This window comes from Rattus norvegicus, chromosome 7, assembly GCF_036323735.1.
Source record: "Rattus norvegicus strain BN/NHsdMcwi chromosome 7, GRCr8, whole genome shotgun sequence".
Taxonomy (NCBI): domain Eukaryota; kingdom Metazoa; phylum Chordata; class Mammalia; order Rodentia; family Muridae; genus Rattus; species Rattus norvegicus.
In genome coordinates, this window is record NC_086025.1 from 59,108,357 (window position 1) to 59,130,335 (window position 21,979).

The following is a 21,979-nucleotide window of genomic DNA, read 5'->3' on the forward strand; positions in this document are numbered from 1 at the left end:
TGAAAAAAAAGAAGAAATGAAATCTCGTTTCTAGTTCTGACTCAGGCATCTAACCAATTTACATCAATCCACTATGTCCTCTTTCTAGACTTGCCTGTTTGCTTCTGTTCCTCCATGGTGTAGAAGGATGAGAGTCTCCAAGCTCACCTTAGTGTCCTCTGCCTGTAAGCAACACTCTCATTTATTGAAACAGGGTCTCACAGAACCCAGGCAGGCCTTGACTGCTCGACATGGCCAAGAACGACTCTGAACTCCTTTTCCTCCTACCTCCAACTCTGCAGTGCTGGTATTCCAAGTATGGGCCACCATGCCAGGCTTTGTACACAACACTCCTTGTTTTATTTTTATGTGTGGGTTTGTAGAGGCCAGAAGAGGGCAGCATTGGATACCTTAGAACTGGAGCCACAGGGGGTTGTGAGAAACCCAGAGGAAACAGAACTCTTGATTTTCTAGGAGAAGAACAAGTGCTTGTAAACCACTGAGCCATCCCTCCTGCCCCTGCACGTACACGAAACCTCGTGCTTTGAAGTGGGGGAGCGTGTTCCTCTGCTATGTTGTCTGAGTAGATTCTGAGTAAGCCTGCACATTTGTGTCATCAGCACAGCCACACGGTCTGCAAGCCTTCTCTATCCTCACCATGAGGTCTCCAAACCTCTCTTCACCACCCTCCAAGAAGTCTGTAAGTCTTTCATTCCTATTTATGGGGGGGGGCAATGAGTGCCCCTGCCCTGGTGGATGAAGAATCATTTCTGAGACAGTGTGTTGGAAGAGCGTGAAGAGACTGTGGAACCTGTAGCCCTGCTTCAAACTAGGCCGTCCTATACAGCGGATAATGTAGACCACAGCCTAGGCCACAAAGCCACAGCTCACACCAAGAGAGCGACTCTGCTTCTCCCTATGCTCTAACCCAGTGCGTCCCAACCTTCCTAACGCTACAACAGTTCCTCATGTTGTGGTGACTCCCAACCATAAACTCATTTTCATTGCTACTTCATAACTGTAATTTTACTACTGTTAGGAATCGTAATGTAAATATCTGTGTTTTCTGTTGTTCTTCACTGACCTCTGTGATAGGGTCATTCGACTCCCCCAAAGGGGTTGCTACCCACAGATTAAGAACTACTGCTCTGGTCAGTGCCCTGACTCCGAACTGGTAGTGCAGGTTCTGATGATGGTCTGGGTGCCCCCCCCCCCATTTGCTTTCCTGTTCAACTCAGGCACTAAAATCATACTTAAGTAATTTGTGGGAGCAAAAACTCAGTGTTGGAATGTACCAGAATCTCTCACGTTGGTCTAGCTAACGGCTCTTTAAAAAGCTAAGGCTGAAGTTTTTACCTTGCGTGACTCATGTCTCTTCTTTTGCAGTCTGTGGAGTAAAGAACCAGAAACCACATTTAGGAAGGTTATCTTTCCATTGTTCTTTTATGCTCTGTAATTTTTTTTTTTGCATGGTTTCCAAAGGCAAGAAAATCACTGAAGAATGGGTCTCTGTTAGTTACCAGGCACAGTTGACACTGTTAACTACACACTGATCTTAAGTGCAAAAAAGTAATTGATTTTCCAAGTAAGGCAATTACAGAAAAAACTTGATCATGAAAATCATATAAATAGATTCCCCTCTCCCAGCCCACCACCAGCCATCCCACTGGGACTCAGCCTCATGGTGTGGACTCAGGGTCACCCAGATTTTTCTTGTCACCCTCCCTAGCCATTCCTCCTAGTCTATTTCATTCCTTTGTGACTCCCCCTTTGGCATGCAGAACTGCTCAATTAGGGACCCCTCAGAGCTGCCACACTTGTCTGGGACTCAGGTAAGTTATCAGCGCTGTCCCTCCCCTCTGTTTTTTTCCCTCCAGGATACTCCTAGTCCATCCCAGGTGTGCACTTCAGCCCTCCCTCTCAGCCTATCTGGATTCCCTTTGGACTCATTGCCTTTTGTGGTACCCCTGGCCGGCCTCTACTTCCCTTTGTAGAGCTGGACCCCCAAGTCCTATTTAAGAGACCTCCAGAGTCAGTGTCCTCTTCACAGGTTGGGGACTAAGTGGAGTTTTAACTTATCGGAACACCTGATCTGAGCCTATTCCAAGACTAAACCTTTTAAACCCAGAGTGGCCCTGTCTTAGCCAGGGTTTCATGGATTTGAAGAGACACCATGACCAAGGCAACTCTTATAAAGGGCATCATTTAACTGGGGCTGGCTTACAGTTTCAGAGGTTCAGTCCATTACCATCATGGCAGGAAGCATGGCGGCACGCAGGCAGACTTGGTGGTGGAGAAGGAGCTGAGAGTTCTACATCTAGATCCAAAGGCAGCAAGGAGGAACTGTCTTCCACAGGTAGCCAGGAAGAGGCTCTCTCTTTCATACTGGATGTAACTTGGGCATTAGGAGACTCCAAAGCCTACCTACCTTCAACAAGGTCTCACCTTCTAATAGGGCCACTTTCCGTAGGCCAAGCAGACCACCAAGACTGAAAACCAAGCATTATGCTTCTGGTCCACAACCTATCAGATTAGGGTAACAGCAATCCAAGAACCATACACACCCATTCAACAAAGAAGGGATCAGATATTCACACCAAGAAACACCACAAACATCATAACTCCAAACGCACAAACTCCAAACTCCAAACTCCAAAATCCTTTCAAAAAGAAAAACATACAGACATGAACAACCAAGACGATATTGTTGGGAAAAACAAACCAGTGCTCCAATTGCAATATAACCCGAGAAAAACAATTTATCTGAAGTGCAGGGTAGCAAGAACTTTAAAATACCAATTAATAATAATAATTGATACAGTGTTAATAATATAGAAGTCATTTCAGATTGGTGATGAAGATTTAAAGGACTTTAAATGTGATATGAATAAATGACTCAATGGAGGCTGAAAACACAAATTCACAGGGGAATAAAAACACCAGATATGAAAGTAGAATTTCAAAAAAGAAATGAAATTGCTAAACAAAAGCCAAACTGATCTAGAACTGGAAAAGCCCAGGGAGTCTGACAAGACGCCCGGAGGTGAGCCTTGCTGACAGATTGGGCGCAGTTGAAGAGAGAACTTTAGGTCTTGGAGGCAAGGCAGCAGAAATGGATAGCTCAGTCAAAGAAAATGTCAACTCTAAAAGACCCCGGCATAAAACATTCAGGAAATCTGGGATACCAGAAAAGACCAGACTTGAGAATAATAAATTTAGAGGAAGGAGAAAAAAAACCTAGGTCAAAGGTACAGGAAAATGTTTTGTAACAACAACAAATCAAGAAAATTTCCTCAGTCTAATGAAGGAGATTCCTTTACAGACGCAAGAGGCACACAGAACACTGAAGACACTGGATAGGAGAAACTCCCTGCAGGACCTGATAATCAAAACACAGAACGTTTACAATAAAGAAAGAATGCTAAAATTGGAAAGGGAAAGAGACCAAGTCATATAGAAAGACCCAGCAGAATAGCACTTTTCAATGGTGACTGAAATCCAGAAGGGCCCAGAGAGATGTTCTACAGAGCCAAAAAGGCCACACATGCCAGGGCGGACTACAATAGCCAACGAAATGATCAATGCAATTGAAGGAGAAAGAAAAATAAATTCATGATAAAAATAAGTAATTTTTGTCCACCAATCCAGCTCTACAGGAGGCAATAGAACAATGGTTCTCAACCTTCCTAGTGCTGCGACCCTCTAATACAGTTCCTTGTATTGTGGTGATCTCCAATTATAAATTTATTTTGTTGCTACTTCATAACTGAATTATGCCATTGTTATGACTTGTAAATATCTGATATGCAAACCCCAAAGGGGTCGTGACCCACAAGTTGAGAACCACTTCACTAAAAGGAAAACCTCAGACTGAAGAGGAGATTAAATATACCCAATATAACATAAGGAATAAATAGTTACACATCAGCTCATCAAAGGGGAGGGGGACACACCACCATACAAAATAGCAGGAATTAATAAATACTGTTCAATAATAATTCAGTATTAATTCCCCAACCAAAAGACACAGACTAACAGATTAGAAAGCAGGATGAGCTTCCTGGTTGCTGCCGCTGCAGAGAGCCCTTGGGCAGCACCCCGCGAGCAAACGAGCCTCGGGACCACAGGTAAGACCAACTTGTCTGCTGCAAGAAAGCTGCTTGGTGAACTCAAGACACAGGCCCACAGGAACAGCTGAAGACCTGTAGAGAGGAAAAACTACACGCCCGAAAGCAGAACACTCTGTCCCCATAACTGACTGAAAGAGAGGAAAACAGGTCTACAGCACTCCTGACACACAGGCTTATAGGACAGTCTAGCCACTGTCAGAAATAGCAGAACAAAGTAACACTAGAGATAATCTGATGGCGAGAGGCAAGCGCAGGAACCCAAGCAACAGAAACCAAGACTACATGCCATCATCGGAGCCGAATTCTCCCACCAAAACAAACATGGAATATCCAAACACACCAGAAAAGCAAGATCTAGTTTCAAAATCATATTTGATCATGATGCTGGAGGACTTCAAGAAAGACATGAACACACTTAGGGAAACACAGGAAAACATTAATAAACGAGTAGAAGCCTACAGAGAGGAATCACAAAAATCCCTGAAAGAATTCCAGGAAAACACAATCAAACAGTTGAAGGAATTAAAAATGGAAATAGAAGCAATCAAGAAAGAACACATGGAAACAACCCTGGATATAGAAAACCAAAAGAAGAGACAAGGAGCTGTAGATACAAGCCTCACCAACAGAATTCAAGAGATGGAAGAGAGAATCTCAGGAGCAGAAGATTCCATAGAAATCATTGACTCAACTGTCAAAGATAATGTAAAGCGGAAAAAGCTACAGGAAATCCAGGACTCAATGAGAAGATCAAACCTAAGGATAATAGGTATAGAAGAGAGTGAAGACTCCCATCTCAAAGGACCAGTAAATATCTTCAACAAAATCATAGAAGAAAACTTCCCTAACCTAAAAAAAGAGATACCCATAGGCATACAAGAAGCCTACAGAACTCCAAATAGATTGGACCAGAAAAGAAACACCTCCCGTCACATAATAGTCAAAACACCAAACGCACAAAATAAAGAAAGAATATTAAAAGCAGTAAGGGAAAAAGGTCAAGTAACATATAAAGGCAGACCTATCAGAATCACACCAGACTTCTCGCCAGAAACTATGAAGGCCAGAAGATCCTGGACTGATGTCATACAGACCCTAAGAGAACACAAATGCCAGCCCAGGTTACTGTATCCAGCAAAACTCTCAATTAAAATAGATGGAGAAACCAAGATATTCCATGACAAAACCAAATTTACACAATATCTTTCTACAAATCCAGCACTACAAAGGATAATAAATGGTAAAGCCCAACATAAGGAGGCAAGCTATACCCTAGAAGCAGCAAGAAACTAATCGTCTTGGCAACAAAACAAAGAGAATGAAAGCACACAAACATAACCTCACATCCAAATATGAATATAACGGGAAGCAATAACCACTATTCCTTAATATCTCTCAACATCAATGGCCTCAACTCCCCAATAAAAAGAAATAGATTAACAAACTGGATACGCAACGAGGACCCTGCATTCTGCTGCCTACAGGAAACACACCTCAGAGACAAAGACAGACACTACCTCAGAGTGAAAGGCTGGAAAACAACTTTCCAAGCAAATGGTCAGAAGAAGCAAGCTGGAGTAGCCATTCTAATATCAAATAAAATCAATTTTCAACTAAAAGTCATCAAAAAAGATAAGGAAGGACACTTCATATTCATCAAAGGAAAAATCCACCAAGATGAACTCTCAATCCTAAATATCTATGCCCCAAATACAAGGGCACCTACATATGTAAAAGAAACCTTACTAAAGCTCAAAACACACATTGGACCTCACACAATAATAGTGGGAGATTTCAACACCCCACTCTCATCAATGGACAGATCATGGAAACAGAAATTAAACAGTGATGTCGACAGACTAAGAGAAGTCATGAGCCAAATGGACCTAACGGATATTTATAGAACATTCTATCCTAAAGCAAAAGGATATACCTTCTTCTCAGCTCCTCATGGTACTTTCTCCAAAATTGACCATATAATTGGTCAAAAAACGGGCCTCAACAGGTACAGAAAGATAGAAATAATCCCATGCGTGCTATGGGACCACCACGGCCTAAAACTGGTCTTCAATAACAATCAAGGAAGAATGTCCACATATACTTGGAAATTGAACAATGCTCTACTCAATGATAACCTGGTCAAGGAAGAAATAAAGAAAGAAATTAAAAACTTTTTAGAATTTAATGAAAATGAAGGTACAACATACCCAAACTTATGGGACACAATGAAAGCTGTGCTAAGAGGAAAACTCATAGCGCTGAGTGCCTGCAGAAAGAAACAGGAAAGAGCATATGTCAGCAGCTTGACAGCACACCTAAAAGCTCTAGAACAAAAAGAAGCAAATACACCCAGGAGGAGTAGAAGGCAGGAAATAATCAAACTCAGAGCTGAAATCAACCAAGTAGAAACAAAAAGGACCATAGAAAGAATCAACAGAACCAAAAGTTGGTTCTTTGAGAAAATCAACAAGATAGATAAACCCTTAGCCAGACTAACGAGAGGACACAGAGAGTGCGTCCAAATTAACAAAATCAGAAATGAAAAGGGAGACATAACAACAGATTCAGAGGAAATTCAAAAAATCATCAGATCTTACTACAAAAACCTATATTCAACAAAACTTGAAAATCTTCAGGAAATGGACAATTTCCTAGACAGATACCAGGTACCGAAGTTAAATCAGGAACAGATAAACCAGTTAAACAACCCCATAACTCCTAAGGAAATAGAAGCAGTCATTAAAGGTCTCCCAACCAAAAAGAGCCCAGGTCCAGACGGGTTTAGTGCAGAATTCTATCAAACCTTCATAGAAGACCTCATACCAATATTATCCAAACTATTCCACAAAATTGAAACAGATGGATCACTACCGAATACCTTCTATGAAGCCACAATTACTCTTATACCTAAACCACACAAAGACACAACAAAGAAAGAGAACTTCAGATCAATTTCCCTTATGAATATCGATGCAAAAATACTCAATAAAATTCTGGCAAACCGAATCCAAGAGCACATCAAAACAATCATCCACCATGATCAAGTAGGCTTCATCCCAGGCATGCAGGGATGGTTTAATATACGGAAAACCATCAACGTGATCCATTATATAAACAAACTGAAAGAACAAAACCACATGATCATTTCATTAGATGCTGAGAAAGCATTTGACAAAATTCAACACCCCTTCATGATAAAAGTCCTGGAAAGAATAGGAATTCAAGGCCCATACCTGAACATGGTAAAAGCCATATACAGCAAACCAGTTGCTAACATTAAACTAAATGGAGAGAAACTTGAAGCAATCCCACTAAAATCAGGGACTAGACAAGGCTGCCCACTCTCTCCCTACTTATTCAATATAGTTCTTGAAGTTCTAGCCAGAGCAATCAGACAACAAAAGGAGATCAAGGGGATACAGATCGGAAAAGAAGAAGTCAAAATATCACTATTTGCAGATGATATGATAGTATATTTAAGTGATCCCAAAAGTTCCACCAGAGAACTACTAAAGCTGATAAACAACTTCAGCAAAGTGGCTGGGTATAAAATTAACTCAAATAAATCAGTTGCCTTCCTCTATACAAAAGAGAAACAAGCCGAGAAAGAAATTAGGGAAATGACACCCTTCATAATAGATCCAAATAATATAAAGTACCTCGGAGTGACTTTAACAAAGCAAGTAAAAGATCTGTCCAATAAGAACTTCAAGACACTGAAGAAGGAAATTGAAGAAGACCTCAGAAGATGGAAAGATCTCCCATGCTCATGGATTGGCAGGATTAATATAGTAAAAATGGCCATTTTACCAAAAGCAATCTACAGATTCAATGCAATCCCCATCAAAATACCAATCCAATTCTTCAAAGAGTTAGACAGAACAATTTGCAAATTCATCTGGAATAACAAAAAACCCAGGATAGCTAAAGCTATCCTCAACAATGAAAGGACTTCAGGGGGAATCACTATCCCTGAACTCAAGCAGTATTACAGAGCAATAGTGATAAAAACTGCATGGTATTGGTACAGAGACAGACAGATAGACCAATGGAATAGAATTGAAGACCCAGAAATGAACCCACACACCTATGGTCACTTGATTTTTGACAAAGGAGCCAAAACCATCCAATGGAAAAAAGATAGCATTTTCAGCAAATGGTGCTGGTTCAACTGGAGGTCAACATGTAGAAGAATGCAGATCGATCCATGCTTATCACCCTGTACAAAGCTTAAGTCCAAGTGGATCAAGGACCTCCACATCAAAGCAGACACACTCAAACTAATAGAAGAAAAACTAGGGAAGCATCTGGAACACATGGGCACTGGAAAAAATTTCCTGAACAAAACACCAATGGCTTACGCTCTAAGATCAAGAATTGACAAATGGGATCTCATAAAACTGCAAAGCTTCTGTAAGGCAAAGGACACTGTGGTTAGGACAAAACGGCAACCAACAGATTGGGAAAAGATCTTTACCAATCCTACAACAGATAGAGGCCTTATATCCAAAATATACAAAGAACTCAAGAAGTTAGACCACAGGGAAACAAATAACCCTATTAAAAAATGGGGCTCAGAGCTAAACAAAGAATTCACAGCTGAGGAATGCCGAATGGCGGAGAAACACCTAAAGAAATGTTCAACATCTTTTTTTTTTTCTTTCTTTTTTTTTTTTTTTCTTTCGGAGCTGGGGACCGAACCCAGGGCCTTTCGCTTGCTAGGCAAGCGCTCTACCGCTGAGCTAAATCCCCAACCCCTTATGGTTGATTTTTTTTCTTTTTCTTGTTTTCAACATCTTTAGTCATAAGGGAAATGCAAATCAAAACAACCCTGAGATTTCACCTCACAGCATGGCTAAGATCAAAAACTCAGGGGACAACAGATGCTGGCGAGGATGTGGAGAAAGAGGAACACTCCTCCATTGTTGGTGGGATTGCAAACTGGTACAACCATTCTGGAAATCAGTCTGGAGGATCCTCAGAAAATTGGACATTGAACTGCCTGAGGATCCAGCTATACCTCTCTTGGGCATATACCCAAAAGATGCCCCAACATATAAAAAAGACACGTGCTCCACTATGTTCATTGCAGCCTTATTTATAATAGCCAGAAGCTGGAAAGAACCCAGATGCCCTTCAACAGAGGAATGGATACAGAAAATGTGGTACATCTACACAATGGAATATTACTCAGCTATCAAAAACAACGAGTTTATGAAACTCGTAGGCAAATGGCTGGAACTGGAAAATATCATCCTGAGTGAGCTAACCCACTCACAAAAAGACATACATGGTATGCACTCACTGATAAGTGGCTATTAGCCCAAATGCTTGAATTATCCTAAATGCCTAGAACAAATGAAACTCAAGACAGATGATCAAAATGTGAATGGTTCACTCCTTCTTTAAAAGGGGAACAAGAATACCCTTGGCAGGGAAGAGAGAGGCAAAGATTAAAACAGAGACTGAAGGAACACCCATTCAAAGTCTGCCCCACATGTGGCCCATGCATATACAGCCATCCAATTAGACAAGATGGATGAAGCAAAGAAGTGCAGACCGACAGGAGCCGGATGTAGATCGCTCCTGAGAGACACAGCCAGAATACAGCAAATACAGAGGCGAATACCAGCAGCAAACCACTGAACTGAGAATAGGACCCCCGTTGAAGGAATCAGAGAAAGAACTGGAAGAGCTTGAAGGGGCTCGAGACCCCATATGTACAACAATGCCAAGCAACCAGAGCTTCCAGGGACTAAGCCACTACCTAAAGACTATACATGGACTGACCCTGGACTCTGACCTCATAGGTAGCAATGAATATCCTAGTAAGAGCACCAGTGGAAGGGGAAGCCCTGGGTCCTGCTAAGACTGAACCCCCAGTGAACTAGACTGTTGGGGGGAGGGGGACAATGGGGGGAGGGTGGGGAGGGGAACACCGATAAGAAAGGGGAGGGGGGAGGGGGAAGTTTGCCCGGAAACTGGGAAAGGGAATAACACTCGAAATGTATATAAGAAATACTCAAGTTAATAAAAAAAAAAAAAAAGATAAAAAAAAAAAAAAGAAAGCAGGATGCACTTTTTCTGTTGCCTCCAGGGAACAGGACATCATAAGGACAGAAAACATCTTAGGGTAAAAAGATGGAGAAGGGTATTTAATTCCAAGCAAATGGGACCAGGAAGTAAGCAGAAATAACTATTTTAATATCTGGCAAGTAGACTTCAGACAAACCAAAAGAGAAGAAGGCTGTATGCTCATTAAAGGAAAAATCCATCAAGAGGATATTCCAATTCTAAACATATACTAGTGTAATAGTTGCACAAATGTTATGGGTGCAACCAACCCTTTTTGCTTGGATTTAAGGTCCCTTCAGGAAATGGAACCTGTACCTGAACCATATGGTCACGGGCCATAGGGGAAACCTACTACTACTATTTTGCTAAAGGAGCACAGCATTAAAATGATTTCTAGTGACATATTTCTAATGATATAGACCCACAGATCAGTGAATCCTCATCCCAGCATCTGTCTTATGGTAGATGGTAATTAACACAGAGACACAAGTGGGCAGTGTGTAGGCAGTGAGAAACCCTCGGGCACTCAGCCCTAAATGGGATGTCTTTGTCAGGGATCTATGCATGCAGACAAGGAAGCAGAGAGATCGTAAGAGTGAGAGGCAATGAATGACTCCAGTGATGCGGCGTCTTCCAGGACTGATGCACACAGGGCAGCACAGAGGGCGAGGGCACCTACAAGATCTGCACAAACAAGCCAGACGGATTCCCAGCATGGATAAAGGGAAGAGGACACAGCGTTCTACGAAGCAGCTGTTTGCAATCGGTACTTGCTGGGGGATGGAACATCTTACCACATACCTGTAGACTGTATTTTGATGTTTTCACCTTCACTCCTCCCAGATGCACTCTACTCCACAACTTGGTGTTTTCTACAACAACCCACTGAGTACGATTTGTGCTGCTCATGGACTCACAGGTATCAGGCCATCCACACCCTTAAAGAAAACTAACCAGCCTTAAACCGTCACTAGCTCCTCGGCTAGGGGTGGGGGCTCATGAGCCCTTCCCTCTTCCAAGCTGGAAGGTTGTCAGGTTTGATCCGGTGCGGAAGTCGACAGCTGCCTGTGGTCATGGGTGTGGCAGGCTTGCCTCGTGCAGAAGGCGTTGTTTTGCCTCAGTCCTCTCTGACCTCTGACTTGCAATCTGACCCCTCTTCTAAGATAGTTACAGCCTTGGGGATGTGCCCATATGTGTTCCCAGGTATGTGTATAAACCGAGTTCCCATTGGTGGCCGAGCACTCTGAAAACACTCACTCTTTACCCCAATCAGTTGTCGGGATCAAATCTTTAAACACATGGACCTTTGTGGGGCATTGAAGATCTGAACGACAGAAAGTCAGATAAAGTAGTGGGTTGGCCTGACGCTGCTTGCATTCTAATGCTAAGACTGGTTCCTTGAGACCTTGCTGCCCCAGAGAGGAGAGAGTCCGCACAAAGACCCAGGTGACTCTGTGTGACCTTGCCCCCAAGTCATTTCCTATTGGCGAATAAAGAAGCCGACAGCCAATAGGTGGACAGAAGAGACATAGGCAAGGTTTAGGGTTCCCAGGTTTGGGGTTCTGGAGAGAAGAATGAAGGGAGGAGAAGCTGCCCTGGGTTAGGCGAATCATGAAAATGTGGCCCTGAGGGCAGGCCAATTGGAGTTGAGAGCAGCCCAGATGATACATAGTAAACAGATAACAGGGTTATCTATAGAAAAGAAGATTCTAACAGCATAGAGAGTAGATATCTGCCCAGCTCTTGTGCTGTTTGAGGCTTATTGTAAATAATAAAAGTCGTGTGTCTTTTATCCAGGAACTAAGCGCTCAAAGGAAGGGTAGAGACCCCAGGTTGGCGTTAAACACTTATGTAACAGTACTCATCCCCAGCCTTGGGTTTGACAAGTGAACAATCCAACATTTGCCAAGTTCCTAACCGACTGGCCAGATAGCCTTTCTTGCCTTTACTGAAATCCACACATACTACAGAGAATGCCTTATAGCTGCCAACACCGTTTGCATGTTACCATGTTGAATCGCACTGTTTGTAAGTGCTAGTTTTACTTTACACAGAAATCCCTGTGAACTTACTCACAGGTGTACTAGAGCAGAGTCGACAATATCGAAAGCCTGCTAACTGCCACGGAGCTGGAACCGGTGACATTCCGTGTCTCTCTGGGAACCAATGACATTCCGTCTCTCTGAATCTGCGACTGCTTGTTTTATATGCACTGCCTTTGCAGAGTAGACAGGTTCTGAGATAAGTATGGAAAAGAAACTAGAAGATTCCAGAAGAATTTGAGAGTTTTGGTTTTCAAACTCCCGGCATCGTCCCTGCCAGGCTTCTTTCTGCTGTGTTTACTTCTAACCTGTGGTCCATGCTTGTGAGAGCAACTTGGATCGACTATTCAAAGGAGCTGGTCTGTAATTCTACTTGTCTCTGCCTTGTAGGGAAGGCAGGTAAGTCCTTGACTAGCAGTCTGGGTGGCTAATTTTGTGATAGAGTCAAGATTCTCTGTTTAGAACCTTGCCTGCCTACTTACTTGGTGAGCTAAACTCTTCCAGAGCCTCCATATATTCAATTATAGAATGAGGAGAAGCTCTTTGAAAAGTTTCTATAAGTAGGAATGTCCATCCAAGCATACCTCTCTGTGGTAAGTATTATTAAAATGAAACAGATCGCCTTGCTAGTTTAGGCTCCAAAATTGCTGATAGCTTTGATCCCAGATAATTCTGAGAAGCAGAAAACCACAAGAAATGGGGACAATTATACTAACAGAAGTGCTAACACACTTAGGATCTTTGGGTTTAAACACATCAGTTCTTCCAATTTCCCAGGTTATGTGGCACCTTGTTGTAGCCTGGCTTATTCTCGAACAGATTGGGGTAAACCGTGAATCAGGTCACTTAGCTCAATTACAAAGGGTTGAGCAGGCATAGCACGGTTTATCAAAAAATAAAAACCTCTTCTTCACCAGTATTTCCCCCTCTTCCATTCACCCCACTTTTCGAAAGATCCCAAAAGTTGTCTTCCTAAATGTAATTCTGCAGCAGCAGTTATAACAGAACCCCCTCCCCGACCTGCTGACATCTTAGGATGTGGCCACTGCCTCATTGGTACCAGTTTACTTTTGTAAGCCCAGAGTCTGCTTTCTGAAGCGGGACTGGAGTCGTTTACCAACATGGAATCAGTAAAATTTCTGACTTAAAACTTTTTTTTTTATTTTTTTTATTTTTGCACAGTGATGTTTCTTTCTTTTTTTTTTTTTTTATTAACTTGAGTATTTCTTATATACATTTCAAGTGTTATTCCCTTTCCCGGTTTCCGGGCAAACATCCCCCTCCCCCCTCCCCTTCCTTATGGGTGTTCCCCTCCCAACCCTCCCCCCATTGCCGCCCTCCCCCCAACAGTCTAGTCCACTGGGGGTTCAGTCTTAGCAGGACCCAGGGCTTCTCCTTCCACTGGTGCTCTTACTAGGATATTCATTGCTACCTATGGGGTCAGAGTCCAGGGTCAGTCCATGTATAGTCTTTAGGTAGTGGCTTAGTCCCTGGAAGCTCTGGTTGCTTGACATTGTAGTACTTTTGGGGTCTCGAGCACCTTCAAGCTCTTCCAGTTCTTTCTCTGATTCCTTCAACGGGGGACCTATTCTCAGTTCAGTGGTTTGCTGCTGGCATTCGCCTCTGTATTTGCTGTATTCTGGCTGTGTCTCTCAGGAGCGATCTACATCCGGCTCCTGTCGGTCTGCACTTCTTTGCTTCATCCATCTTGTCTAATTGGGTGGCTGTATATGTATGGGCCAAATGTGGGGCAGGCTCTGAATGGGTGTTCCTTCAGTCTCTGTTTTAATCTTTGCCTCTCCCTTCCCTGCCAAGGGTATTTTTTTTCCTCATTTAAAGAAGGAGTGAAGCATTCACATTTTGATCATCCGTCTTGAGTTTCCTTTGTTCTAGGGATCTAGGGTAATTCAAGCATTTGGGCTAATAGCCACTTATCAATGAGTGCATAACATGTATGTCTTTCTGTGAGTGGGTTAGCTCACTCAGGATGATATTTTCCAGTTCCAACCATTTGCCTACGAATTTCATAAACTCGTTGTTTTTGATAGGTGAGTAATATTCCATTGTGTAGATGTACCACATTTTCTGTATCCATTCCTCTGTTGAAGGGCATCTGGGTTCTTTCCAGTTTCTGGCTATTATAAATAAGGCTGCGATGAACATAGTGGAGCACGTGTCTCTTTTATATGTTGAGGCATCTTTTGGGTATATGCCCAAGAGAGGTATGGCTGGATCCTCAGGCAGTTCAATGTCCAATTTTCTGAGGATCCTCCAGACTGATTTCCAGAATGGTTTTACCAGTCTGCAATCCCACCAACAATGGAGGAGTGTTCCTCTTTCTCCACATCCTCGCCAGCATCTGCTGTCACCTGAGTTTTTGATCTTAGCCATTCTCACTGGTGTGAGGTGAAATCTCAGGGTTGTTTTGATTTGCATTTCCCTTATGACTAAAGATGTTGAACATTTCTTTAGGTGTTTCTCAGCCATTCGGCATTCCTCAGCTGTGAATTCTTTGTTTAGCTCTGAACCCCATTTTTTAATAGGGTTATTTGTTTCCCTGCGGTCTAACTTCTTGAGTTCTTTGTATATTTTGGATATAAGGCCTCTATCTGTTATAGGATTGGTAAAGATCTTTTCCCAATCTGTTGGTTGCCGTTTTGTCCTAACCACAGTGTCCTTTGCCTTACAGAAGCTTTGCAGTTTTATGAGATCCCATTTGTCGATTCTTGATCTTAGAGCATAAGCCATTGGTGTTTTGTTCAGGAAATTTTTTCCAGTGCCCATGTGTTCCAGATGCTTCCCTAGTTTTTCTTCTATTAGTTTGAGTGTGTCTGGTTTGATGTGGAGGTCCTTGATCCACTTGGACTTAAGCTTTGTACAGGGTGATAAGCATGGATCGATCTGCATTCTTCTACATGTTGACCTCCAGTTGAACCAGCACCATTTGCTGAAAATGCTATCTTTTTTCCATTGGATGGTTTTGGCTCCTTTGTCAAAAATCAAGTGACCATAGGTGTGTGGGTTCATTTCTGGGTCTTCAATTCTATTCCATTGGTCTATCTGTCTGTCTCTGTACCAATACCATGCAGTTTTTATCACTATTGCTCTGTAATACTGCTTGAGTTCAGGGATAGTGATTCCCCCTGAAGTCCTCTTATTGTTGAGGATAGCTTTAGCTATCCTGGGTTTTTTGTTATTCCAGATGAATTTGCAAATTGTTCTGTCTAACTCTTTGAAGAATTGGATTGGTATTTTGATGGGGATTGCATTGAATCTGTAGATTGCTTTTGGTAAAATGGCCATTTTTACTATATTAATCCTGCCAATCCATGAGCATGGGAGATCTTTCCATCTTCTGAGGTCTTCTTCAATTTCTTTCCTCAGTGTCTTGAAGTTCTTATTGTACAGATCTTTTACTTGCTTGGTTAAAGTCACACCGAGGTACTTTATATTATTTGGGTCTATTATGAAGGGTGTCGTTTCCCTAATTTCTTTCTCGGCTTGTTTCTCTTTTGTATAGAGGAAGGCAACTGATTTATTTGAGTTAATTTTATACCCAGCCACTTTGCTGAAGTTGTTTATCAGCTTTAGTAGTTCTCTGGTGGAACTTTTGGGATCACTTAAATATACTATCATGTCGTCTGCAAATAGTGATATTTTGACCTCTTCTTTTCCGATCTGTATCCCCTTGATCTCCTTTTGTTGTCTGATTGCTCTGGCTAGAACTTCAAGAACTATATTGAATAAGTAGGGAGAGAGTGGGCAGCCTTGTCTAGTCCCTGATTTTAGTGGGATTGCTTCAAGTTTCTCTCCATTTAGTTTAATGTTAGCAACTGGTTTGCTGTATATGGCTTTTACTATGTTTAGGTATGAGCCTTGAATACCTATTCTTTCCAGGACTTTTATCATGAAGGGGTGTTGAATTTTGTCAAATGCTTTCTCAGCATCTAATGAAATGATCATGTGGTTCTGTTCTTTCAGTTTGTTTATATGATGGATCACGTTGATGGTTTTCCTTATATTAAACCATCCCTGCATGCCTGGGATGAAGCCTACTTGATCATGGTGGATGATTGTTTTGATGTGCTCTTGAATTCGGTTTGCCAGAATTTTATTGAGTATTTTTGCGTCGATATTCATAAGGGAAATTGGTCTGAAGTTCTCTTTCTTTGTTGGGTCTTTGTGTGGTTTAGGTATAAGAGTAATTGTGGCTTCATAGAAGGAATTCGGTAGGGCTCCATCTGTTTCAATTTTGTGGAATAGTTTGGATAATATTGGTATAAGGTCTTCTATGAAGGTTTGATAGAATTCTGCACTAAACCCGTCTGGACCTGGGCTCTTTTTGGTTGGGAGACCTTTAATGACTGCTTCTATTTCCTTAGGAGTTATGGGGTTGTTTAACTGGTTTATCTGTTCCTGATTTAACTTCGATACCTGGTATCTGTCTAGGAAATTGTCCATTTCCTGAAGATTTTCAAGTTTTGTTGAATATAGGTTTTTATAGTAAGATCTGATGATTTTTTGAATTTCCTCTGAATCTGTAGTTATGTCTCCCTTTTCATTTCTGATTTTGTTAATTTGGACGCACTCTCTGTGTCCTCTCGTTAGTCTGGCTAAGGGTTTATCTATCTTGTTGATTTTCTCAAAGAACCAACTTTTGGTTCTGTTGATTCTTTCTATGGTCCTTTTTGTTTCTACTTGGTTGATTTCAGCTCTGAGTTTGATTATTTCCTGCCTTCTACTCCTCCTGGGTGTATTTGCTTCTTTTTGTTCTAGAGCTTTTAGGTGTGCTGTCAAGCTGCTGACATATGCTCTTTCCTGTTTCTTTCTGCAGGCACTCAGCGCTATGAGTTTTCCTCTTAGCACAGCTTTCATTGTGTCCCATAAGTTTGGGTATGTTGTACCTTCATTTTCATTAAATTCTAAAAAGTTTTTAATTTCTTTCTTTATTTCTTCCTTGACCAGGTTATCATTGAGTAGAGCATTGTTCAATTTCCACGTATATGTGGGCATTCTTCCCTTATTGTTATTGAAGACCAGTTTTAGGCCGTGGTGGTCCGATAGCATACATGGGATTATTTCTATCTTTCTGTACCTGTTGAGGCCCGTTTTTTGACCAATTATATGGTCAATTTTGGAGAAAGTACCATGAGGAGCTGAGAAGAAGGTATATCCTTTTGCTTTAGGATAGAATGTTCTATAAATGTCCGTTAAGTCCATTTGGCTCATGACTTCTCTTAGTCTGTCGACATCACTGTTTAATTTCTGTTTCCATGATCTATCCATTGATGAGAGTGGGGTGTTGAAATCTCCCACTGTTATTGTGTGAGGTGCAATGTGTGTTTTGAGCTTTAGTAAGGTTTCTTTTACGTATGTAGGTGCCCTTGTATTTGGGGCATAGATATTTAGGATTGAGAGTTCATCTTGGTGGATTTTTCCTTTGATGAATATGAAGTGTCCTTCCTTATCTTTTTTGATGACTTTTAGTTGAAAATTGATTTTATTTGATATTAGAATGGCTACTCCAGCTTGCTTCTTCTGACCATTTGCTTGGAAAGTTGTTTTCCAGCCTTTCACTCTGAGGTAATGTCTGTCTTTGTCTCTGAGGTGTGTTTCCTGTAGGCAGCAGAATGCAGGGTCCTCGTTGCGTATCCAGTTTGTTAATCTATGTCTTTTTATTGGGGAGTTGAGGCCATTGATATTGAGAGATATTAAGGAATAGTGATTATTGCTTCCCGTTATATTCATGTTTGGAAGTGAGGTTATGATTGTGTGCTTTCATTCTCTTTGTTTTGTTGCCAAGATGATTAGTTTCTTGCTTCTAGGGTATAGCTTGCCTCCTTATGTTGGGCTTTACCCTTTATTATCCTTTGTAGTGCTGGATTTGTAGAAAGATATTGTGTAAATTTGGTTTTGTCATGGAATATCTTGGTTTCTCCATCTATGTTAATTGAGAGTTTTGCAGGATACAGTAACCTGGACTGGCATTTGTGTTCTCTTAGGGTCTGTATGACATCTGTCCAGGATCTTCTGGCCTTCATAGTTTCTGGCGAAAAGTCTGGTGTGATTCTGATAGGTCTCCCTTTATATGTTATTTGACCTTTTTCCCTTACTGCTTTTAATATTCTTTCTTTATTTTGTGCGTTTGGTGTTTTGACAATTATGTGACGGGAGGTGTTTCTTTTCTGGTCCAATCTATTTGGAGTTCTGTAGGCTTCTTGTATGCCTATGGGTATCTCTTTTTTTAGGTTAGGGAAGTTTTCTTCTATGATTTTGTTGAAGATATTTACTGGTCCTTTGAGCTGGGAGTCTTCACTCTCTTCTATACCTATTATCCTTAGGTTTGATCTTCTCATTGAGTCCTGGATTTCCTGTATGTTTTGGACCAGTAGCTTTTTCCGCTTTACATTATCTTTGACAGTTGAGTCAATGATTTCTATGGAATCTTCTGCTCCCGAGATTCTCTCTTCCATCTCTTGAATTCTGTTGCTGAAGCTTGTATCTACAGCTCCTTGTCTTTTCTTTTGATTTTCCATGTCCAGGGTTGTTTCCATGTGTTCTTTCTTGATTGCTTCTATTTCCATTTTTAATTCCTTCAACTGTTTGATTGTGTTTTCCTGGAATTCTTTCAGGGATTTTTGCGATTCCTCTCTGTAGGCTTCTACTTGTTCTCTAAGGGAGTTTTTTATGTCTTTCTTGAAGTCCTCCAGCATCATGATCAAATATGATTTTGAAACTAGGTCTTGCTTTTCTGGTGTGTTTGGATATTCCGTGTTTGCTTTGGTGGGAGAATTGGGCTCCGATGATGCCATGTAGTCTTGGTTTCTGTTGCTTGGGTTCCTGCGCTTGCCTCTCGCCATCAGATTATCTCTAGTGTTACTTTGTTCTGCTATTTCTGACTGTGGCTAGACTGTCCTATAACCTGTGTGTCAGGAGTGCTGTAGACCTGTTTTCCTGTTTTCTTTCAGCCAGTTATGGGGACAGAGTGTTCTGCTTTCGGGCGTGTAGTTTTTCCTCTCTACAGGTCTTCAGCTGTTCCTGTGGGCCTGTGTCTTGAGTTCACCAGGCAGGTTTCTTGCAGGGGAAAAATTGGTCCTACCTGTGGTTCCAAGGCTCAAGTTTGCTCGTGGGGTACTGCCTAAGTCCTCTCCGCTGTGGCAGCAACCGGGAAGATCTGCGCCGCTCTTTCCGGGAGCCTCCGTGCACCAGGGTTCCAGATGGCGTTTGGTGTTTTCCTCTGGCGCCTGGATGTGCACAGAGTGCAGTCTCTTCTGGTTTCCCAGGCGTGTCCGCCTCTCTGAAGGTTCAGCTCTCCCTCCCATGGGATTTGGGTGCAGAGAACTGTTTATCCGGTCTGTTTCCTTCAGGTTCCGGCAGTGTCTCAGGCGCAGGGGTCCTGCCGCTCCCGGGCCCTCCCCTACGGGAACCCAGAGGCCTTATACAGTTGCCTCTTGGGCCAGGGATGTGGGCAGGGGTGGGCAGTGTTGGTGGTCTCTCCGCTCTGCAGCCTCAGGAGTGCCCACCTGATCAGGCGGTGGGGTCTCTCTCCCACGGGGTTTGGGAGCAGGGAGCTGCTTCGGTCCGGGATCCGCGGGTGTGGGACTTCCGGTAAACACAGGAAGTGCCCGGCCTTAGAGGAATTTTGCCTCTGTGTGTCCTGAGTCCACCAGGCAGGTTTCTTGCAAGCGAAAAGTTGGTCCTACCTGCAGTTCCAAGGCTCAAGTTTGCTCGTGGGGTACTGCCTAAGTCCTCTCCGCTGTGGCAGCAACCGGGAAGATCTGCGCCGCTCTTTCCGGGAGCCTCCGTGCACCAGGGTTCCAGATGGCGTTTGGTGTTTTCCTCTGGCGCCTGGATGTGCACAGAGTGCAGTCTCTTCTGGTTTCCCAGGCGTGTCCGCCTCTCTGAAGGTTCAGCTCTCCCTCCCTCGGGATTTGGGTGCAGAGAACTGTTTATCCGGTCTGTTTCCTTCAGGTTCCGGCAGTGTCTCAGGCGCAGGGGTCCTGCCGCTCCCGGGCCCTCCCCTACGGGAACCCAGAGGCCTTATACAGTTGCCTCTTGGGCCAGGGATGTGGGCAGGGGTGGGCAGTGTTGGTGGTCTCCTCCGCTCTGCAGCCTCAGGAGTGCCCACCTGATCAGGCGGTGAGGTCTCTCTCCCACGGGGTTTGGGAGCAGAGAGCTGCTGCGGTCCGGGATCCGCCGGTGTGGGACTTCCCGACTTAAAACTTTTATGTTACCCATTGCTCTGGACTAAATCCAAAGTCCCTGCACGGCCTTCACGGCCTTTGGAAACCTGGCCTACTGACTGCCTCTGTACCTGAGAATCTCTCACTCCCTGTTCTTGTCCTTTAGAGGAACACCCCAAGCTCTTCCCAAACAGGGAAATTTGCATTAGCAAATTCTAATTTGCTAATTCACTTCTAAGAGGCCTTTGCTTGCCCTAAAGTGTCGTCCCACCCACCATGTTGCATTTCAACACATTTATAACTTTGTTCTTTGTAATATAAGAATTTAATCTCTGTGAGGGCCTGTTTCTCCTTCACCCTATCCTCCATCCCAAGGCATACAATATCGCCTGCCTCACAGTGCCTTCTCCATGTCGAATGAATGACATAGGAGAGCACTGATTAGTTATAATTAATTAACAGCCTAACATTTCATTATGGTTTGTTTTTAAGATCGGTGAAACATATGTTCTCTAACAATGACCAAGACAATACTGCCTGTTACTACAGCTACTCACTGCTCTTGACGCCAAGAGTTGGAGCTTGGGGCTGGGGAGATGGCCCAGCAGGTAAGAGGGTTTGCTGTACAATCATGAAGATGTGAGTTCCAATCCCCAACATTCAGATATGGCTGTGCGTTTGTCTGTAACCCCAGGGCTGTGGCAGAGGGAGATGGGGTTGAGGGTATTGCTGGGGTCTTCTGGCTGCCAGTCTATCTCTAGGTTAAGTGAGAGACCCTGTCTCTCTAGGTGAGTGAGAGAATAAGGCCAAGGGTGATGGAGCAGGATACCCCACGTCTCTTTATCTCCACTCATCTCACTGGTGAGTATGCTGTCTATACACGGGCACACACTGCACAATACACTACATACACAAACACCAAAAAAGAAGGGAAAAATCCCTGCCTGACTAAGATTATGTGGAGAAGTAAGATCCATGACTTCAGAACCTAGTTTTATTTATTTTTTCCTTTGTATGTCTGGGATCCTGAGGATGGATTAGTCTTGGCGGTAACAGCAACTGAAGATGTAGTCATTACTTGTCAGCAAGAGGAGGAGGGAAGTACAGATCAAATAACATGGTACTGCTGTCGAATGTGTCAAGAGCTGGAAGACAGAGCTCAGTAGTTGAGCGCTTGCCTAGCATGCCCAAGGCCTTGGATTGGTCCCCAGCCCTGGAAGTAACAATGACAGTTAACGTTTGAGTGTTACTTAGTGGGTTTTGACAGGCTCACCTGCAGTATTGCTTACATTTCTACAGGGAATCTACCTGTCCTCTACAGTGCTGACCTGAGAATGCACTTGGGAAAGGTATGGCTACTGTTAGAGGATATCCACCAGAGAAGACTGCTTGACATGGGTTTAAGCCGATAGAAAAATCTTCATTAGCCAACCATTAAACTGGGTGTTCCAGATTTCAGAGTATCCCCAAGCCTTTCTCAGGGTGAGCTTTTAAGCACAGAAACTATATCCTGGGTTGGTATGCCTCAAAGAGCAAGAACACTAGCCAGTGCAGAACTTCAGAAGCCAAA